The sequence below is a fragment of the Phyllostomus discolor genome, chromosome 4, assembly GCF_004126475.2.
Source record: "Phyllostomus discolor isolate MPI-MPIP mPhyDis1 chromosome 4, mPhyDis1.pri.v3, whole genome shotgun sequence".
Lineage (NCBI taxonomy): Eukaryota > Metazoa > Chordata > Mammalia > Chiroptera > Phyllostomidae > Phyllostomus > Phyllostomus discolor.
The window spans coordinates 70,595,648-70,613,810 of NC_040906.2; the positions used below are offsets into that span (position 1 = coordinate 70,595,648).

Consider the following 18,163-nt stretch of genomic DNA (forward strand, 5'->3'; position numbering starts at 1 on the left):
GGCACCATACATGATGCCACCAGAGCACCTTTGCATTTCTGCCTGGAAGACTCCTCCTGCAGAGGTCCCGATGGCTCTCTCCCTTACCTGATCCAGGTGCTCATGTAACACCTTCACAGTGGGGTCTTCCATGACCACTATATTTAAAGTTACCAACTGTCTCCTGCCCTCTCTGACACTCCATCTCCGTCTTCCCTGATTTAGTTTCTCCATAGTACTTATCAACATCTAACACACTGCACATTACTATATTATTTCCTTATTCTCTGCTTCCATCCCTCTATGGATTTTTGTGAGTGTTATTCACTGCTTTATCCCAGAGACTTTTCCTTGTTTCATTCACTACTGTTTCCACTTTGAACACTGTGCTTGGCACAAGTTGGTCCTCAAACATTTAAAGAGAGGGACAGAGAGAAGCCAATTCCAAGTTCCATTAAAACAGATGTCATATCGTATCCTTCCTTTTTATATCATTAGGTAGAGCACAGAAAAAGTACTTGTTGCCTGATTATTGCCACGTTTGCACTGGCAAATGTAAAATATTAGGTCATTCAAATTTTTGGACAAGTTAAATGTAGACAGTGTTGCAATATTAAAATATGTAACTATTTTTAAAACATTTCAAAGCCATTTAAACTTAAGCTCATAATCTCTATTTAAGTAGGAACAATTCTCAAAATCACCAATAAGAGACAGTTTAAGTGTTCCTTGAAAATGACACAAATATCCACCCAAAAAATATGGGAAAGAAAATGTCAGTGCTGTCAATGTCAATGCCAAGCCAGGAAACAAGTCATTTGTGTTCTTTGTGTCAACAGCTTGATTATGAAAATGGACAAGGGCTTTTAACGACTCCATTCTACTCTGGCAAGCAGTGATGTTGTGATGACCTAGACAAACTGTCAGGGAATTATGGAAATCGGGGGAATGCAACAGAGAAAAGAGCAGCCTTTCCTCTCCTGTCTGAAAGACAAGGGTGTGTATACACTGTCCTCTCCCAAACAACTAGCATTTAAATAGGGAGCGTACTAGTGAGTAAGTCTGAGAAATGGCTGAGGAAACTCAATCTTTCTACACATCCAGAGCGTTGCCTATAAAATGTCAACAATCAAGTACAGACCCAATGCAAACTAGGTTCTTTTTCATATGAAAAGGTTAGGCAGAAAACTTTATAGAATACTTCATCCATAAATGATTGTTCCAAAGGATGAATGCTGTAACACGCCAAAACAAGCCTACCTTGTATTTTACGGCACTCAGTCCCATGGTTCCCAGAGTTCAGTCCCATAGAGAGCATCTCATTCCTACACGAGAGGACTTAGGTCTCTTCCAAAGTCTACTGAGCTACTGCAGTACAGAACCAACCATACAGATACATCTGCTCTGTTTTGTGAAATCTGCACAAAAAGTCCTATAGAATTGTTTTGTCTGTATCTTTTCATAAAAACAGGAAAATAAATATTAAATGCTAATTAACATCACATCTGTGGGTTATACAAAGTTTACTTTTAATTGTTAAAAATAGTGTTGTATGGCAGGTAATGGTTACACAGTTGGCATGACAGCAGTGACAATGATAGAAGCGCTGCTCATTAACTAATCTGTCCATTTATGCAGAAAACACTGGTTGAGTGAGAACCTCTGTCATTCAAATATCTGCTGAGCATCTACTCTCTGCCAGGGCTTGCAATGGGTGATGAACTACTGCATTGTTCATATGTTTAAGGGAGCAGAAAAGGTGGCCTCTAAAAATGAGAGAGCTGAGTTAAAAAACTGGAGCACAGCGTGGTTGGGAGGCCTCACTGAGACAACTCAAGGATGTGAGGAACCACAAAACCGCTGAATCAAGCCAATATTATAATATGCTTTTTATCACTTGGGGAAAAAATCAGCTATCAGTTCACCAAATTTCAAAATTCAATTTACAGCATAAAAACATAATCAATGTATACAACTAAGTCCAATTTTTTGTTGTTTATTTGGGTTTTTTTAGAATGAGGGGAAGGGAAGGAGAAAGATAGGGGGAGAACCAATGTGTGGTTACTTCTTGAGCACCCCCAACTGAGGACCTGGCCCACAACCCAGGCATGTGCCCTGACTGGGAATTGAACCAGCAACTCTTTGGTTCACAGGTCCATGCTCAATCCACTGAGCTAAACCAGACAGGGCTAATTCCAATTTTTTAACAAGAAAAACTAATTTGAAATACTGATGTCTCATCAAAGACAACTTTGATTCAAATACAGAACTTTTGACAAAGATTCTTACAAGTTTTAAACACAAGTAGAGGGTTGACTACCAAACCTTGGAAACAGAACAACATATAAATTTAACATAATTGGAAAGGGAAATTAGTATCCAATTTTGGCTTTTGTATCCTAACATTGCCTAATAAACTATTTCTTAAAAACATATAAAGGAAGCTGAACTCATAGCCCACTGCAAATTGTCTACTATAGATTTCCTGTAGGTTATCTATAGAGATTCAGGTTTGTTTTAGAGAATTCACAAACTATAATAATTATACTGTGAAAAACAGCCACTGTGAATTCTTACTCTTTCTAACCGAAGAGACAATAGGTGGCCACCACGTGTTCGCCCACCACCAAATCTCTGGAAACGGAGGAATTTTAGTAGGAGCACACTCCAGTCCTGGCCAGCTGTGTCGTGGACATCTATCTACACATGCCTCCACTGCCTTCCCCAGAACACCCCGGCTGTCACCAGCTCCTCCCCAAGCACAGGGTAAACCTGGCAGGAGCCAAATAGAAAATCCAAGATTAGTATTGGTAGGGCGAGGTGTGAAAATATCTTCTGTAATCCTGAAGATGAAGGGGAGAACAGTGCACATTTTGTATATATTCAGTATTTGTCTTTTTATCTTTATGTTACAGCTCTGTGATTAATTGCATTGCTTTGCTCAGAAATTCCTTCATCAGAATAAAATCTAGGTCTTTTATAAAATGTTCTTTTCTGAAATATTATTCTCTCTATTAACATAAATGTTTCAATATTTTTGTTAGGGTGTTTGTGTGTGTGTGCTTGGGAATTTGTTATTTGTGTTTTGATTGCCTGTGACTTTAGTCTAAATAAATAAATATAAAAGTAACGGGGAATATGCATAGCTTGCAGGTTTGCATCATCTCAACAGTGTTGTTCTCTTAATCCAGATGCAGAAATTTTCTAACAGCACATTTTTGATCAAAAGGTTTATATACAACACACACTTTTCTAGAGAAGAGGCTAGGGACTAGCTCGTAAAGATACAGGAGAAGAGACGAACTATCTAACTGTAGATTCACAGACCTTAACCCAGAAGGACCTTGGTCACCAGCTAGTCCAGGATTTGGTGTTGCACAGGACATTGACCCTCCGGATGCCCTTCAGAATGGGCTCCACTGTCAAACAGGTTTGGGATTCACTGAATGGCATACCTCCTTTCAGAGATTTAGAGGGATCATTCAGATACTAAAAGTCCTGAAAAGCCTTGCAATTAAAAACATTATCTAATCCATTGTTTCGAGACATATTCGACTATTGTACATTTTTTCCCTTTATCATCCCACAGAACAGTGTCTCTTCTTATAGATCCTGCTCTAGAAATGCTGGTCTTGTAAAATTATTTTATAAATGAGGAGACTGACATTCATAGAGGTTAAGTGGCTTAACCAAAATCTGGTAATTAATTAGTGGTTCATAATTCAGGAAATAGCATGAGAAGACTTTAAATTAAAAGTGGCAAATAAAAATAAGCAAATATCCCAACATCTTTCCTTTCCACCCATACCTACCGCAAAACAGTTGCCTCTTTTGTGTTTATCTCAATACTTTTAGTTCTTTTTTTTTTATGCTCACCTGAGGACATCTTTATTTACTTTGTCTTAGAGATAGAGGGTAAGAGAGAGAGAGAAAGGGAAAACAACATCGATGTGCCAGAAAAACATTGATTCATTGCCTCTCATATGTACCCCAAATGGGGACCAAACCCCCAACGTAAGCATGTGCCCTGACTGAGAATCAAAACCACAGCCTTTAGGTTTATGAGACGCTCCAACCACCTGAGTCACACTGGCCAGGGCCCCTTGAATTCTGATATACCCTCAACTTTTACTTGCCTACTTCACCAATATATGTGGCTATTAACCAGCTTGGATGCATTCATTAGCAAGCATGGCCATCCCCTCTGGGAAACCTTTTAACAACGACCTGTCAGACTCTAGAGTTCAGACAAGGACTTACCAAGGGAGTGGCTTTAATGGAGGCCGTGGCAGGATCACAGCCGATCATTAAGGCAGATAGAGCTTGGTGGTTCTCTTCAAATTTACTTGTTTATTTTAGGGCTCCTCCAGATAAGATCAGAATCAGACAGGATCAAAAAGTTTTCTTAAACTGATTATAAAGTGGTGATCTTTTAGCTCCTTTTCTATACTCTTTTCCTTTCCATTTCCCATGTTCAGCCTTATTCAGTACACTGCTTCTCCTGCAGAGATCTGAAACCCTTATACAATCTCACAACTGCCCGGAAGCTGTACGAAATGAGTTTACCTGCCTGTCTTCAATGTCTTCCGGGTGCCATAGCACTCTACATTTCTTCAATTTGCATGGCCTAGCTGAAAATTACCCCTTCGAGCAAAGGCCTCTCCTCTATAGTTCCCAAGCCAAAAAGAAAGTACTAATAGAAAGTGTACCTTTCTTCAAAATGCTGTTCTATTATATGATATGTACTGCCCTTCATTTAAAAAACTGAACCTCTAAATAGCTTTGGTGGGAAAAATATCCTTTACATCCAGTTGGTTCCCACTCGCCTGGCTTGCCTACACCTAAGGATAACAACGTTGGCAGTATTAGAAGATGAACCCTGAGTTGTTTCTCAGGACTGGGTGGAGTTGATGCTGAGCCAGCCACATCTCACCTGGTGCTCCTTAAAACAACACTTCAAGTCAGCTGGCTGTGATTCTAATCTATGACAATGCAACAGGAAGAAGAACACTGGCTATTAGAGATTAAACAGATCTAGCTTTGTGTAGCTCTTAGTTTAAAAAGTGCCAGCCCCAACTAAATGTGTTATTCTCTTCTCTGAAACAATTCATGAGAGTTTTTCAATAGCATAGAAGCACTTCATATATCTTCACCTATATATATGAAGTTTTTATATGCTGTCTTCTACTTTATTAGAATAAGAATCCAAAAACAAAACACTGAATGTATTCTATATAACTAGTGAGGTAGCCACCAAAGAAAAAGAACACTATTGAGGCAGTAAGGCATTACATGTGAATAATTAAATCTGGATGATGAGAAGGGGAGTGATTATTTTCTTCCTTGAATGTTTTTGTTTTTTGTTTAATAGAAATTATCTACACTTTTAAAAGCAGAGTATCACTTAGTTTGAAATATAAAGAAGCCAGCTTTTTACTTCCATCTATGAAGACAGCATTCCTCACTCTTTTTTACTCACTCAAGAACATGTTTATTGATTTTAGAGGCAGGGGGAGCAGAGAGAGGGAAAGAAACATCCATGTGAGAGAGAAGCATTGATTGGTTGCCTCTGGTACGTGTGCCCTGAGCAGGAATCGACCCTGCACCTATTCTGTTTATGGGAAGACTCTCCAGCCAACTTAGCCATACCAGCCAGGGCAGCATTCCTAACTTTCCCAAGTTCTAGGTCATGGTGAATAATGACTTATCTAGGACATATTCTATTCCTAGAAAACAACAGCAAGGAAGTGTCTCGGTGGAAAATTGTCCCAGCTTGTGGTATTTGTTTGTTCTTTGTGGACATCCAGAGATTCAAATTAGGTGGCAGTTGTCATAAAATACAAAACCTATTCCTTCTATTTAAACTAGGCTTGCGCATTGTGCCCCCCTTCTTCTCAATCTTTACAGCTTTTCTCTATGAAAGTTACAATTCTATCCAATATATTTAATAAGGGCTTACTCTGTGCAAGACAATAGGCTCATGCTGACATTCAAGAGAAGTAAGACATAAATAATAAGCTAGAATGTAAAAGACAGTATGTCAGTACAAAATACAGGTATAAGTAAAAGATTAAAATTTACACTAATGGGGGAGTCAGGAGAAAGGATGTCTTTGGAGAAATTGCATTTGAACTAGCTCTTAAAAAATAAATAGGATTGTCAACTGAGAAATAATAGATGGAAAGACTCTCTTGGCCAAGGACATGCTTGACTAAAAACAACTTAGAATCACTACAAAAGTTTCTATGAATTCATTTGGTTGGGTGATTGGGAATATGAATTTTAAAAAATTCCATGAAAGAAAATTCTTCTTTGAAGTTATACATAAAAGAAAAACTGCCCTGACTGGTGTGGCTCAGTGGATTGTGCATCATCCTGCAAACTGAAAGTTCGCTGGTTCAATTTCTGGTCAGGGCACAAGCCTTGTTTGCGGGCCAGGTCCCAGTAGAGGGCATGCGAGATGCAACCAATCGATGTTTCTCTGGCAAAACAATGTTTCTCTCCCCTTCCTTCTCCTTCCCTTCCCCTCTCTCTGAAAATAAATAAATAAAATATTTTAAAAAGAGAGAGAAACCATGCACTTCTAATAACTATTCCTTTGATCTTGTACAAAAGACACTACATAAATACAGAATATTACTTCTATTAAAGCCAATATTTTTAAGTGATAATATTTTTATAAAAAATTACTTAAAAGTAAATTTTTGTATCTTCAAGATGGAAAACTAAGAAATTAAATGTATTCTGCATGGAGAATTAAGTCAAAGAATAGCATAGCAAGAAAAGAACAAACTCAAGAGAATTGCTAGGTCTCTTAAATTATTTATTATAGATCTCATTGTCTTAGAAGCCAAAAACTGTCTAACTTAGGTTGGTCTAAATACCAATGTTATACCACACTTCCAGTTGCTCAAAACTATTTTATTAGGTCATCATTAATGAAAACTTTTAAATGTCAAAAAATATATGTTGGTTCCAACTCATCTGGGAATTTAAAGTTCAATTAGGGCAGCCCCTTGATTTTATAGTTCAAGCAAATGAAGCCCAGACAGTGGGTGACTAATTTGTTAAAGGTCATCCAGCTAGTTAATGATAACCAGTTAAACTGGAACAAACTAAATAACTTGCCCAAGGTCACACAGTTGGCAACTGGTAGGGCCAGAATTACAACACAAGAGATGCCAGGCCTCTAACCTTTACTCTACACTTCCTCTCTGCCAATAAAAAATTAACAAAATCCATCATAAGCAGGTAGACTCCTGTAGATGAAAAGTCATTCGTATAAAAAGTAGAGAGTAGTACATGCTACTATTATAAGTGTGGGTATACATTATCTAAATTGCCTCAATGGCAGGCAGAAACTAGTATTTCCAGATGTCTTGATGGAAACTTAAATAATGTATATATTTGCTAATGTATTATACTATTTGGTACTGGAACAAAAAAAAATGAGGTAAGAATGACCCAACCTTTATTTCTCCTACTTTTTAGAGCATAAAATATTGAGAAGTATATTTTTTAAATGTTCACCCAAAGTCCTACCACTCAAACACATTAAATGTATTATTATTTAAGTGTTTTTAACCCTCACCTAAGAATATGTTTGGTTTTAGAGAGAGAGGAAAGAGGAGAGAGAGAGAGAAACATTGATGCGAGAGAGAAACATCAATCTGTTGCCTCCAATATGCACCTTGACCAGGGATCAAACCCATAACCTATGTATGTGTCCTGACCAGGAATCAAATCCACAAAGTTTTGGGGCATCAGATGATGCTCCAACCTACTGAGCAACAAAGCCAAGCCTATATTATTATTTAATCATTTAGAATGCTTAAAGGTATTTGTTTTGGTAATTCAAGTAACAATCAAAATTTTTAAAAAATGGCAGAGATAGTGAAATGATCCTGGGTTTATGAATTCTTATATCTATGGCTTCTAAAAGTTTTATCAAAAGATGAAGTTTTCACCAGCCAAGATGGAGGCGTAGGTAGGCACACTCTGCCTCCTCACAAAACCAAAATAAGGCCAGCAACAATTTAGAAACAGGATAACAACAAGAATTGACAGAAAATTGAACTGCATGGAAGTCAGAAAATTGAACTGTATGGAGTTAAAATATACACATTCATCCAGACCGGTAGGAAAGGCAGAATTAGGCAGCCAGGCCGAGAGGGGTCGGAGCACAAAAAGCGGTGGGACTGGGCGCGTAAGGCATCCCGGGTGTGCAAGGCCATAGAGGGCGGATCCTGGGCATGGGGTGGCAACAGGCCAACCCAGTGAGGCTGCAATTATGAAGCGAGGCACTGCGAGCAAGGCGCTTGGCTGACAAGTCCCAGCATCAGAAATAGAGTCTTGGGGCACTGGTTGAAAACACCTGTGGGGGCTGAGGCAGTGAGGCAGTGTGAAAAATTCCCAGCCTCATAGGACAGTTCGCTGGAGAGACCCACAGGGTCCTGGAATGTGCACAAGCCCACCCACACAGGAACCAGCACCAGAAAGGCCCAGTTTGCTTGGGGGAAGTGGCAGAAAGGACTGAAATCTGACAGAGAGCAGAGCAGGCACCATTGTTCCCTCTCAGACCCCACCCTCACATACAGTATCAAAAACCAGCAACTAGGTTGCCCCACCCCGGTGAACACCTAAGGCTCTGCCCCTCATACATAACAGGCACAACGTGACAAAAAAAAAGGGGGGGGTGGCTCAAACAGAAGAACAAATGAAAGCCCCGGTATCCATCTTTTTAAGCAACCAAGAGATAGCCAACCTATCAGATGCACAGTTCAAAACACTGGTGATCAGGATGCCCACAGAATTGGTTGATTTTGGTGGCAAATTAGATGAAAAAATGAAGGCTACACTAAGTGAAATGAAGGAAAATGCACAGAGAACCAATAGTGATGGAAAGAAATCTATCTCACATCAATGGAGTGGACAAGAAGGACGAAAGAAACAACCGAACAGAAAAGAATGAAGAAATAAGAATTCAAAAAAATGAGGAGAGGCTTAGGAACCTCCAGGACATCTTTAAATGTTCCAACATCCAAATTATAGGGGTATGAGAAGGGGAATAAGATGAGAAACAAGTGGAAAAGTTATTTGAACAAATGATAAAGGAGAACTTTCCCAATCTGGCAAAGGAAATAGACTTCCAGGAAGTCCAGGAAGCTCAGAAAGTCCCAAAGAAGTTGGACCCAAGGAGGAACACACCAAGGCACATCATAATTACATTAGCCAAGGTAAAAATGCAGGAGAGAATCCTAGAAGCAGCAAGAGATAAGGAGACAGTAACCTACAAAGGGGTCCCCATCAGACTGTCCAGCTGATTTCTCAAAAGAGACCTTGCAGGCAAGAAGGGGCTGGAAAGAAGTATTCCAACTCATGAAAGGCAAGGACCTCCATCCCAGATTGCTCTATCCAGCAAAGCTTTCATTTAGAATGGAAGGGCAGATAAAGTGCTTCTCAGATAAGGTCAAGTTAAAGGAGTTCATCATCACCAAGCCCTAATTTTATGAAATGTTAAAGGGACTTATCTAAGAAAAAGAAGATAAAAAATATGTGTAGTAAAACGACAGCAAACTCACAATTATTAATAACCACACCTAAAACAAAAACAAACTAAGCAAACAACTAGAATAGGAGCAGAACCACAGAAATGGAGAACAGATGGAGGGTTGGCAACAGGGGAGTGGGAGGAGGAGAGAGGGGGAAAAGGTACAGAGAATAAGTAGCATAGATGGTAGGTAGAAAATAGACAGGGGGAAGGTAAGAATGGTATGGGAAATGTAGAAGCTAAAGAACTTATGACACATGGACATGAACTAAAGAGGGGGGATGTGGGTGAGAGAAGATGTGCCGGGTGGAGGGGAGTGAAAGGGGGAAATGGGACAAATGTAATAGCATAATCAATAAAATATATTTTTAAAAAAAGATGAAGTTTTCACATCCAACACTTTCATTACACCTAACAACCTATTATGTGGTAATCATTCACACATACACCAAGACACTTTTTGAACCTATTTTTTAATTGTAGCCTCATCCCCTTTTGGCAAAAAAAAGAGAGTAGGTAGAATGCAGGACAGGACAAAGTGTATTATACATTCTTTGAGTTTATTGCAGTTTGTCTAAAATTCCTTGCTTTCAAATATCAACAGGTGTGTTCTAGTTTTTTATTTTCATAAAAAATAATACAAGTTCACTCTTTCTGTAACTGTGAGCATAAGATTTGACTTTCTGTATCTGTCTACTCTTCTTTTGTAGCAACCTGATAAAGGTAAAAATGTCAACTGGACTGCTAGTATGGTAACTCATCACCAGTTATAACTATGATCCCTAATTGGTAGACTGAGAGAAAACTAAAATTACCTAATGAGGATATACTTGGTGCATCTTGGGGCATCTGAGGGCCATTATTCTGGAAGTGGGGACCATACAGGACTTTGGAAGCTTTTTGTCTATGGAGCTATACTACAAGAAATAGATATCAGCTCCTGAATGCATGAAGCTTCTAAGTCATGATGATCCCCATACCCATCCAATGTGGATTTTGTCTCCTTACACCTGAGCTGTGCCACATGAACTGCTAAGGATCCCCACATGGAAATGCCCAATGGCAAGCAGTGGCTCCCATACTATAGCCTCTGGTTACACTGGTGTCATGCGTGACCAGTGGGAGTCTTGGAGTCACACTAGTTGAATCTAAGAAGATTGCAATAACCTTCATAATGTATACATAAGAATCCTCACCCATGAGCCTTTATTTTTCCAAGCCAAAGTTCTTTTCTCTCATCAGATAATTGCCACCTCCCACCAAGTCTTCATTCACAATCCTAGACATTGATTTAATCATTTGAGTACTTTTACCTGGTTTCTTCATGTCTGTCTTAATTTAAAAATGACAATAAAGGTTGCATGCAGTAACATATATACCAGATTTTACATAATAACAAGATAAAATCATTTGTTCTTCTGTTAAGATTCTTTCTGACAAAAACCAGATATATTACTGCATATTTTAACCAAAGCCACCTTGTTAAGCTGATGTTGGAGAATAATATACAGTGACTCCCAGGTTTCTTCCAGTGATTGGTGTTAATATTCAATTGTTAATATTTAGTCATTTGTGGTACATATTTCTATCTTGCAAAGATTCTAGCTTACCAGGAAGGGCCAGAGCTCACAGGGATAGCTGAAGTCCAAAGCAGGAAGGGAAGGTGGTAAACTCAAGCCCAGACCTGAGAGAAAAATGAAATCCAGAGCCAAGGAAACAAAACTCCTGTCCACAATCACAAGAACATAAAATAAGCAAGGGGCAGGACCTAGATCAAAACTCGAGAATAAGCCAGAAGATCCTAGATGAGCAACACAATCCGTTTTTGTGGCCTACCAGTTGCTGGTACAAGGAATGTCAGGATGACTTACACATCACAAATTAAGACTTGAATCAGTCACAGGCCTTCAGAAAATAAAATGGGTTCTAGGATCTCTTCTTATTTCAAATCCCTGTAAGCCTATGAAAGCTGTCAGCCTGTTCATTCAATTCAAAAAACATGTACCAGAGGACTGCTACGTGCCAGGCACCAAGGAAAGCATTATGGAGTCAGAAGAAAAAGAAACAGAATTGGTCTCTGTCCTCATGTGGTTTATATGCTAGAAAGAACTCAGCAATCCTTCCATTAACTTGGTTCTTCATATCCTGATAGTTATAGAAAAAATGGAGCACCTTTCAATTTCTCAGTTCTTACTATCTAAAGAAAGCACACTTTTTCCTAAAACCAATACAATAAGAAGTATTTAAACATGCTGCCTTTTATAGAGAAATTAGGGGGGTAAACAAGCAAAATTTGCAACTACAGATTTTAGAAGACATAAAAATGATAACTGAGCTTTCCTTAGACTACATGAAATCTGAGGTTATCTACACATCTTATATTCATAGCACTTTTTCTTATAAGAGCAATACATATTCATTGTTGAAAGTTTGGGAAATACTATAGTAAGACAATAAGAACATTTGTAATCCCATAATACCTAGATATAGTCACTGGTAATATGTTGACATTTCTTTCTACGTAGATAAACAGATAAATACAGATTTACATAAACTTACTCAACTACTTGTTTTTTAAATGGTACCACACTAGTATAGAATTTTATATCCTACTATTTTCTTAATATTGACTTAAACTTGCAGGCACACTTTTTGATATTATCCAGTTATGCTGACTGCTGATAGAAATAAAATTTAAAACCATCTCCTGTAAATGTGCTTGACATTGCTTTTCCCAAGTATACTTATCTTCAATCTTCCATTTTAACTTGAATCTTCTATTATTTTCTTCCCATTTAGATTGTCTTTTAAGTTATTCCTATGGTGCAACTTTATCAGCTTGGTTTTCACTTATACATATGAACTGCAAGTCATCTGTAAACATTTATATAATTAAATAAAAGCATCCCCAAACTACTTCTTGGAAAAGCCTATTTGTCCACTCAGAGACGTGTCTATTTATCTCCACTCTGTTTATTCTTTCTCTGTCAGGCAAAAAAGTTATGAATAGGGAAAGAACTGAGATTTGAAACCTGGTCAGGCTTTTTGGAAGTTTAAAATGTCACATTTCCTGTAGTGGCAAACATATTTCTCCTTTAACTGTAATACCTTATTCCTCTTTTGTTCAAAATACATTATATTTGCTATAATCTATGTTTGCTTTGACTACTGATCTCCCAGTTGTCCACAGGAATGTGGATGAGGTTTGAGGCTCCAGGGTCCACCCTCAAACCCTTCCCCAACAGGAGACCCCCAGGATGCCAGTCAATGCCCCAGAGAGCTGTCACTTATACACTAAGCTTCTTCAACGCACTTGAGTGATGGCCATCTAGTCCTGGTGAGTTATCTGCACCTAGTCTGCTGGTTAGATCTGGAATATCCAGAGCACTTGCCATTTCCTCCAATGTGTTTATTACTTGAGAAATCTGGCTGTAGAACTATTACTCAGCAAAATCAGAAGCACAAAATTCATTTACACTGTATATTCCTTCCCCTTATTTTTGAGTATATGTTTGGTATGATGTAAGCCAAGTGCTTCCACAATTCTCATTTCAAAGTATTTAAGAGTCTTTCATTATTGTCTTGGAAATCCATTGCAAGGATATTTTCAAATTCATTTTTGGCTATCTCATTTTTTGTGTGCCTGGGATCTGTCACCCTTCATGGGCTCAATTTAATAACCTGACCCTTCAAATATTCCTTTTTCATTACATGTATCTAAGCAAGCATTCTTTCTCTTTCCTTAACTTTCTTCTATGTGTTTTCAAAAAGTTTTAATACAAGACCTTTATTTTTCTTATGAGTTCCCATAAGGAAATTCATATACTCCCCACTTGTTTATGGGTAATTTGATTTGAGTATCTCTTTCCATTTTCCCCCCTTAAATAAATGCCTGCATTTGAATTCTCTTTTAGAAAACTGTTTATGTACTTCATGTCTTTCCTTGAAGTCCCCTCTGCCATTAGAATATGGAATGGAATAGAATGGAATGGAATGGAATGGAATGGAATGGAATGGAACAGGACAGAACGAAACAGAACTAGAATTGGAATTGGAATTGGAATTGGAATTGGACTTGGAATTGGAATTGGAATGAAAATACCTATCATTCAGTAAGTGCTCCGATCTGCATTGCATCTGCAACACACTCAGTGAACATTTCCTGAATGAATATATGATACCAAGAGTCAACAGTCATGGGGCATTTACTAATATCATGTTCCATGCTAAGCATTTTACATGCATCATGTCACTAACTCTCAGGCACTAGACTGTAAAAGTCATTGGCGAAGAGTTGTCTGTGTACCCCTATCACTTACAGGAATGCTGGCATATAGTAGGTGATCACTATATATTGCTGCATGGATAAACTGAAAATCTGCATGAGTTAGATGTCATTATTATTCATGATTTACACATAAAGCAAATGAAGCACGGAGAGATTCAATCACCTTCTGAAGAAGTATATGTAAAGGCAGGACTTGAACCCAAAGCCCACATACTTAACTAGGATTTGTTATTAGTAAATTCAATACCTACCTATATGAACGCAAAAAACTTAACTCTGTTCATCTTAATAAATAGTATGCAGTGTTAAATATTGTGAGCAATGATTTTGTAAGAAAAAATATACAGATGATGTTTTAAATAAATACAGTACCCCTCTTCCCATCCACAGTTTTACTTTCCTCAATTTCAGTTACCCATGGTCAACCACAGTTTAAAAATATTAAATGGAAAATTCCATAAGTAAACAATCATAAGTTTTAAATTGCATGCCATTCTCAGTGGCATGATGAAATTCCTCTCAGTCCTGCTCTGTCCCACCCGGAACATGAATCATCCCTTTATCTAGTGTATCCACACTGTATACACTCCCTGCCTATTATAAGTCACATAGTAGTTCTCTCGATTATCAAGTCAATTAACTACTTCAATATTGCAGTACTTGTATTCAAGTGACCCTTATTTTAAGTAATAATGGTCCCAAAGCCATTCATATAACTTTTACTATAGTCGATTGTTATAATTGTTCTATTTCATTATTAATTATTGTTGTCTTTTACTATGCCTAATTTATGAATTAAACTTTATCATAGATACAAACACATGGGAAAAAACATAGTATATACAGAGTTCTGTACTATCCATGGTTGTAGGCATTCACTGGGGGTCTTAGAACATATACATTGCAGGTAAGGGGGAACTACTGTAATCAGATAGACAGATACCTGTAAGCTCCTTGCTAGCTATGCAAGTAAAAACATGGTTTCTCTTGAATCAATTTCTTCTGCTGCATTTGTACACTAGATACTGAGGATTGCGGGACTTTTGATAAGTAGGTGTTTCTTTTTTTTCCCCAGAGCAGTTCTGGGTTTATTTAAGTAATCTGTTTTGTCAATTCTTTTAAAAATAAGAATGGCACTAGTAAAATAATCATTTATTGGAACTGTGTTATAATTGCCAAGAGTTTACGAGTAACCTGCTTATAAAATGGGAGACTTACCTGTCTCTCAAACATCTCTGCTACTTCTAGTCACCTGATTACCTGAAACATTACCATTAGTACATGATTTTTAGGGTTTTGAGTTCTTGGATATTTAACAACTCATCAACAAAAATAATATATCCCTTTGAAAAGTATAGTTCTTTAAATCCATTATTAGCTTTTTCCTTAATTCTGTATTAGCCCACACCCTAGTGGGAGCTAAGTGATATGTGGCAGAGAGCAAAGCCTTTTGGGAATGGTGCACAGGGGTACTGAAACCATGGGCTGAATACTAAAAAGAGGTGCAGAAATTAGAAGTAGAAAGACACCAAACGTGTAGCCCAGCATAAAGGAAGAGAGGGAGGGCACAAAGAGCAAGAAAGGGAAGAAATTGGGGGGGGGGGGGGACTGGATTGAACTCTGCTATTCACCTTGGAAAAGTCACTTAATCTCAGAGCCTCAGTTGCTCCACCTATAAAATGAGTGTGATAAAAACATGACTTCCTCACAGACACTTTAATAGCAGATCTTAACTGCATGTAAATTGCACAGCATAATACAAATATACTAGTGGTGTTGGACTTGGCATTATTTTCTTGTAATCAGCCCATTTATGCATTCTGTGATATAAACATCTTACAAAGACCATCAACAGCTTCAAAATATAGAGCCATGAATCATAGCTACTTTTTTTTGTCTGGAACCATTTCTGATTTTTTTTTAAACCAATGAGCCAATTCGCAAATTTAACGGCCTTTGTGTGTCTACAAGCTCAGGAAGCTTACTGTGTGCTCTACGGACTAGAGTTCTGTAAAACCTCTGTTTAAACAAGGAAGCTTCTTTTAAGTTCTGTTTTCAGTCTGGGGCCTTTGGTCAAGGTGGAAACTAAAATTGAAAACAGATAGATGTTTTCCATTTAAATGGGTTTAACATAAATGTGCATTAAGCCATTTCATGGCCGATTGCACAAATATCTTTTGCAAACTTGATACACGTGAGCACATAGACAGTAGCCATTAATGTCTTCTAGAGAAATAAGGTACAGATCCAAAATTTTAAGCAGCCACTCTGAGTCCTCTCACTCGAAAGAAAATGTAATGGCTTTAAGGGAATTGCTCTAATAATATCACGGCACCTGCAATGGCTGGCCAGAGCAGAGCCAAACCGAGTACATGTCACTGTAAGTCAATTTAACAAGAAATAAGCTTCCCCCTGGAGAATCTAAACTCCCTAGCCTCCCACAAAGAAAATTGAATTTTGGAGGTCACACCTGGAGTAGGTTACCAAAAGGAGAATCTTAACGGTTTTTTGGTGGGGTTTTTTTGGTCGTCTGCTCAGGGAGGTCAATGCTATTCTACCAATAAATGGCTACCAAAAATCTGCTCCCCCCTCAACCCCCCCTCCCCAATCACAAAATTATAACAAGTCCTTCTAGTCCCAGAGAAAATGAAAAATTATCGTGATACTTAAGATGCCAGGGACCAGACCGGATATAATCATGTTCAAACATCAAGTTTTGAATCGCGCAGTGAGGAGCAGGGTCGATACTAGGGGCGGGGGGAGGGGAGGGGAGGGGAAGGAAGAAGAGCTCGTGAGACTGTGGCGGAGGTCGGAGTGAGTCAGAACACCGGCAAAGAGCTGAAGGCTAAAACTGACTGTTTAACCAAAAGTAAATCAACCGAACTGCTGTTACCGAAAAGAAAAGCAAGTCGCCAAGTCAAGCCCGGGCGAAGCCTTGGCTGGGTGGGTGGACGGCCCCTCGCCGCGTCGCCGGGGTGAGTGGTCGGAGGGCCTGCTGAGTCCTCGAATGACTGGAGGTGCCCCAGCTCCCAGCACCTCGGGCAGAGGCTCTGGGTGGGCGCACCCAGGCCGCTGCTGCCGCCCCCCATCCCCGCCCGCCAGGCAGCAACATGTGGGGCGCCGCCACTCCGCCGCCCAGGAACTCCCTCCGGCTGGAGTTCCTGGTGGACACACGCTTGGCCCTGGGAAGGTGCTTAATTACTCTTGGGAAAGATTCCTCCAGCGTTGAACTTGGCAGGTCCCGACATTTCCAACCCACCCCCTGCACGCCAGCACTACACACTGGCACACACACACGCCCCCCTGTACCTGCCCAGGCTGCGCGCAGGGCTGGCTGCCCACTCCGGGGCAAAACACCGGAGCGGACGCAGAGACCAGGACCCCAGCTCCGCTGGCCCCGGGGCAGGGGGCACAGGGCTGTCTCAGCACTGGGTAGCTCCAGGGACTAATCCCACTTCCCTCTTGGCCCCGGCTCCGCAGTAGTTCGGGCCGCTGACACCAACCCCGCGTCCTTTTGTGCTCCCCTGGGAAGCCCGACTCTACTCACCCGGGCTGCGTGCGGATTCCGGCCGCCAGTGGCAGCCCGCTGCCCCATCCCACGAACACTGCGGCGCCCCCAGAGTGTGCAATGCGGAGCCCCGCCAGCGCGCGGCCGGAGCCGGAGAGTGCGGGGAGCGAGCCGCGGAGGGAGGAGGAAGGCGGGAGAGAAAACGCAGCGGGGAGGGTCGGGGGGCGGCGAGGGGCGCGCGCGCCACTCCCACTCACGCCGGGCACTAGCCGCCTCCCGCGGCCGCGGCCGGCCAGTCCGGCCTCACAGGCCGCGGGACCAATCAGTGCGCTCGGGGGGAGACGAGCCCTTCTCCGGGCAAGCTCATTGGGTCGGCGCGCACGACCCAACTCCCTGAGTGTCCGCTGGACGCGGAGTCTGCGAACTCCCGCCCTCAGGATTGGAGGGCCAGGCACCCGTGGGACGCCCGGCTCTGCGCTCGGGCTGGCTTGGTGAGTGAGCTGAGTCTGGCAGGCAGAGCCCGTGAAGCCCGTTCCCAGTGAGCGTTCAAAACGCACAATGTTTGCTGAGGTTACAGCGATTCCTTCCTGCGAGCGACACCCTGAGCCTCTGGCCTCACCCTGGAGAGCAGCGGAGTGATAGAAGTCTGGCAGTAGGAAACGGCCGCAGCCAAAGCTTACTCCCTGCCACTCCCGGGGCCTCACGAAACCCATTGTACTTAAGAATCGGAGCTGAAAAGCTAATCGAACTCCGAAACCAGGTTAGACCTAGACCACTTAACGTTTGCAGTAGAGGACTTGCACTGCAGAGCGAACAATGTAGAGGAGAGTCTGGGAGG

At 40.5% G+C, this 18,163-nt stretch overlaps 1 protein-coding gene across 1 annotated transcript in view; it reads right to left on the reverse strand.

Annotated features, from left to right (window-relative positions):
• Positions 1-17,531, reverse strand: part of LYPD6 (LY6/PLAUR domain containing 6) — a 119,749-nt gene extending 102,218 nt beyond the window's left edge. The window contains exon 1 of the mRNA XM_028510690.2: positions 17,365-17,531. The gene's annotated coding sequence lies outside the window, so the exon portion shown is untranslated. The remainder of the gene's footprint in view (positions 1-17,364) is intronic.
• Between the last annotated feature and the right edge of the window lie 632 nt (positions 17,532-18,163).